Raw genomic sequence first — 5,304 nt, 5'->3', positions numbered from 1 at the left:
ACAGCCTGCTTGATCCCATGTCACTGGCATGCCACTCCGATTTCTCCCCGCCATTTAACTGAAGCATCTTAAATGAATCAGTGTACTTTGGAGGCAAGGTTAGCCCCTCGTTAGGGCTTCTCGGGAATACCTGTTTAAAGGAAAAAAGAAATAGAGAGGGGAGAAAAAAAAAAAAAAATCCACCTCTCCACCCTGTTCCTGACCCTTTTAGCAAGCGGAAGCAGGGAAAGCAGCACCGTGAGCTCCCCTGCCCTTCAGGGGACATTACGTGGTGCGACCACATTCTTACGTACATCGCTGCCCACAGCGGCACTAACTAACGGGCTGCAGAAAAATCCTACCGAAAGAGCTGTAGGACTCCTAAGTGGTATGAAAACACGATCCATCCTAAGGGAAGGAGCGAGGAGGAGCGGGAGGGAGCGGGAGAGGGAGGGCAGAGACTGTCATCATCCCTGAAGTGATGTAAGCTTCTAAATATAGCACCAGCAACACAGAAGGAACAATAAAAAGGCACCATGGATTCAATTTCTCCATCGCTTTCGCACTACCCCAACCATCTTTTTTCAGCTGTTGTGTTAAGCACAGAAAGGTCATCTCCTATTTGCAGCGATTCAGATTTATATGGTTTATAATTTTTTTTTTTAATAGGTTTATAAATTACTGCTCTCTCCTGCAGATCTCTGCTGGTGCACGCTCTCTGCGGAGTCGGGCAGCAGCATGATCAGCATCGCAAACAGGGACGGCGCCAGCATGGGGGGAAGGGGGAAGCCCCCTCTGCCACAGACTCAAAGAAAAAAGTTCATTTCTATGGTTTGAACAGAAATGAGTCGTATCTCGCTCCTCCCTTCCTTCCTGCCATCTCATTTCGGCAAGGGGCGGGGAAGTTTAGAAAGGTACACAACCCAAAAATCCCTGGTGGTGAGAGGGGGTGGATACCAACCCCAGAAGGGTCAGTTTGCAGGACTGAATCCATCCAGAGGTACCGAAAGGACAAAATCTCTAATATCCCACAGCAAAATTTCCCAAACGCGTTTAGAATTCTGCTCCCTAAAAATATTACCTTAACCTAGTCTCATAACTGAAATAGCAGCCCAAACCTAGCACGGACCCGGGCGTAATTCCCTCAGGTGCCACGTACCTGGGAAGCCAGTCAGAGCTTCACGTTCGGGAACTGCAAAGCTCACCAATGTATGTATTCATTTGCATCCCCAAAGAGCTGACAGGAAAGCCTCCAGAAAATACCACTTTTTCTTCCCTCCTTTATAAAAACTGTATCTCAAGCTAAAACAAGCAGGTTAAGACTATTTAGAACATAAGGTACCAGCGCACCTCTCGCAAGAAAAGGCCTCTGATTAGATGACCTTGAGAATAACACATTAACTCCACAGACAAGGCTAAAAATAATTAAAATGCCAATTCCAACATTTCTTCTGTCATTTTTCCTGAGGATTAACACCAAATGGGAAGCCTGAAAGCAGGAAGGGATCTGAGCCCTACCAAGTTTCAAAAATTCTCTCTAAGCAAGGGTGATTTTCAACAGCCAACTCTCATTTATTTGTGGTCAGGGCATCCAGCTTGAAGAGCGTACATGACACGAGCATCATCTTGGCCATGACATCTCCTGAACACTCTCCTCCCAGGAACAGACCCGTGTCTGGAGGCACCACTCTGCTCTTCTGTGTCCAGAGTCTACACCGACAGACTTGCCTGGGCTCAAGCATCTCAGCTGGCCCTGGACCCAGGCTGGGACCAGCCAGGCGTAGCATGGCCCGAGCCCGGTAACAGCACGGGCAGGGGAGAAAGGGCCAAGGCACCGGCAGAAGTGCTCCGAGGGCTTTACTGGCAGGGTGACCAGAGCACAATGCACAGCTCTCCAAATCCACCGCGTCAGGGGAGTGCGGCGCAGGCCCTAGAGCAGCTCTGCAGGGCTTCCCTCGTCAGATGAGGCATTGCAGCACAGGGATTTCCAGACTTCCTCGTTTGCTGGTATGATCCAGACCTCGTTGCCTTTAAAAACAGAAAGCTGAGTATGCTCTTGGAAATTTCTCCCCAGCATCATGAGGGGTCCCTCCCTCCACTGAGAGCAAAACAGCAGCAAAAGCCCAGTTATTCTCACCCAATCTGAGAAGCTGATCTGAACAGATAAAGCTGCGGGAGGGCCAGATGCCATACCTACGCTTCAGGTTGACAAACCACAACTGTTAACGAAGCTTTAAAGGAAGCAAAATCAAAATCATAAAAACAATTACAAGCATTGTGGCTACACTACCTCAAACTAAAAACTTAATCACATAAGAAAAAAAAACAACTTTGATACTCAGAGATAGAAAGTGACTCTGACTTGCAAGGACGAAGTAAGTATCAACAAGGAATTAAGCTACCGTGATCGTCCCATTTAGCCAGAGACTTCATTTAATCAATTATTTCAAGTATTTCAGCTGTCAAATACATCCCCATTAAGAAAGTTTCCACATATCAAATGTAAAATTACAAATGCTGTTAAATGTCATTAGATAGCAATTAGTTCTATGCCAAAACCAAAGATATTCTTCTAGCTATTCTCTTGTACAGATAGCGCTTTTTGTGCCAAGTTTTTCAAGGAAAACAGGGCATCCAAATGCTTGCATTATGCACTGACATTTTCTGATGGTGATTTTAGCTGAAAATTGCTCAGGATATTCTCAGTCCCTAGTTTGGTCCAGAAGGCTTCCAGAGAACATGGCTGAGTTGATGCGAATTTCCATATTCTAAATTAGAAAACCATTTTAACTTGAAAACAAAGCTGAAGACAAGATCATCACAGTCCTTTAAAGAAGTCTTCAGCTTTACACAACATCCAACACCAACAACTCAAACTTACAACTCTTCAGGCTAAAATACAAAGCGACCTTTCACACGGCTACTTCTCTCCAAGGCATGATAAACCTAAACCTAAGTGAAAGGTTGAGTTGGCTACAAATGAGAATACAACCCGGCAGCTACACTTCAGTACAGCATATTGAACAGAAACAGCCCAGATGGAAGACAGGAAATAAAAAACAGATCCAGGCATGCTACCATCTCCCTGCACACAGGCGACCAGCTTGCTGGCTACTACTTTATCCGTTTCCTACAAGAAGCCACTCAATATGTCATTTCAAAAGACTCCAACAGTAACGTTAAAAAGAAGGATCTGACAAAGAACTGTAACTCACACACAAACGGTTTTTATGTCCCTTAAAAAGCCTTTCTCAGGTGCAGAGTGCCGCTTTTTACCATTAAGCACCTGAGTGACATGATACAATGACACGCAGTGGGCACAACCCTTACACATCATTCTCAATCTAGTTTGCATAAGAGGCTGCTTATAAAGAATTAATGACTTTGGAACTGCCACCCAACCCCTTAGGGTCTATCAAAACAGAGATTAACACTCTGAACTTGCTACATAAAAATATTTTCTCAGGCATTTTCCAAGGAACTGAGTTAACTTCCAGCATGGTGTAAATTGTCTACAGGGTGAAAGGAGGAGGAAGAAAGAGATAATTGATTATTGTGCAGAAAGCACATTAATAATGACCCAAATTTTTATTTCTTGTGCATGATAATTTGCAAATATCTAGAATTTTTGAAAGGTTCTTTGGCCACAAGCCGCCATGGAGCGACAACAGGCACAACAGTACATGCCTCCCACTGCACTGCCTGCACCAGCTTAGGTCAAGGTCCGAGAAACGATCTGGTTCAATCCCAGCTAACGGAGCGGGGAGGTTTCCCTGCGAAGGGCGGACTATGCTCGGGATTCGTTTCCAAACAGTTCCAGGCTTCCTGGTGAAAGCGCTCAGTTGTAAAAACACTGATATGTTTGGACTGCAAGGAGGAAATAAGTGTAAAAATATCCACAAGTTTTTCTTGAATTTTCTTGAATTATCACAATCAGAAGCGCAGTTCTGCTGTCCGCTGCTCAGCTGCGCGAGGGGAGGGTAACACACACACTGCGGCAGGGACGACACGGGAGCCACGGGGCTGATCAGCGCCCCAACCTGCACCAGCACCTGGGGAGGGAGCAGCTGTACAATTAAGTGCTCATCTCGCTCGAGACAGAGGAAGGTTTGAAAAAAGTCTTTGAGGCAAGAGAAGGGTATAGGAGCATAAAATTACGGTGTAAGCACTGGTGGGGGGAGAGAAGAAAAAAATGAGAAGAAATTTCTTTAAAGCTGTTGGCAGATATGTATGTGTCCACGTGGCAAAAATTAGTTGCTTCTTCAGCTGTATAAAAGGTGAAAGACGGGCAAGTCAGCCCTGTTAGCAACCTCAGCGTAGCTCTCCCTAACTGCAGCTCGGTATCTTGCTCCAGGACCGGAGCTGGAGGAGCAGGAAGATGTCCGTCTGTCCTGCAGGAGAACGATGCCTCATCCAAACACGGTGCCGTCGCCCACTGCCGCAGGCCCTCCCACGGGGCCACGCGACGGGCTCAGCACTGCTGCCAGCACTAGACTTGAGTAAATACAGGTGCTCGCTTAAAATAAATCCTCCCTGGTTTCGGTCTGATGTAGTTTCGTTTGTGCACCACTCTTAAACGCTGTTAAACAGCTGCACGTGTCACCTCCAAATTGAGGTGATTTCTGTAATTCACAGTTTATATATAACCTGCTTCTCAAGTCTGTAAAATCTTCAGGGAAACTCCCGAGTATTAGTGTTGAATAACTGCAACAATCATGGATAAACTGGGGTTTACGTGTTGCATACGTTCTTTTTAAAAAAATACAATTTTAATCTGAAACACACCAATTTGAACCAAAGGGCAGTATTTTCTAGAAGTATTTTCTCATTTTGCGTGCAGCCTATCCAAGTCACCACTCTGGAAGCTGCAGATGCTCACTAACTGATCTGGGAAGCACCGGTGGTCTGCGGCAGTCCCAGGACGAACGTTGATGCGTGGCACGCTTGGAGGATCGCCGCTTTGGTGCTGACGACCATGACCTGCGACAGACTTTCAAGGAGCCCCTGACAGTCTGCTGACGTAGCGAGCAGACAAAACCAATGTGCAAAGTGAAATACGAGCGAAGGTGCGTTTGGTGCTTCTCCCCTCGCCTACAGAAGCAAAGGGAGGTGCCCCAGGGCAGCCGTGTCATGGGCCCCGGCGAGCTCCGGGTGCCCGGCACACGTTCCCGTGCCGGACGCTCCGCCAGGAAGCGGACACTTCTGACATCATTAGTTAACACAGCTGCTTAACTGCTACGTCACTCACAGCCTCTTCCCCGACCCCCCGAGATCAGCCTGGCAGTTTGACAGGAATTTCACTTGCAGAAAGCCGGGGGCTCCCGC

The sequence above is a fragment of the Phaethon lepturus genome, unplaced genomic scaffold (genome assembly GCF_000687285.1).
Source record: "Phaethon lepturus isolate BGI_N335 unplaced genomic scaffold, ASM68728v1 scaffold1032, whole genome shotgun sequence".
NCBI lineage: Eukaryota > Metazoa > Chordata > Aves > Phaethontiformes > Phaethontidae > Phaethon > Phaethon lepturus.
Note: the sequence above shows the minus strand (reverse complement) of the source record.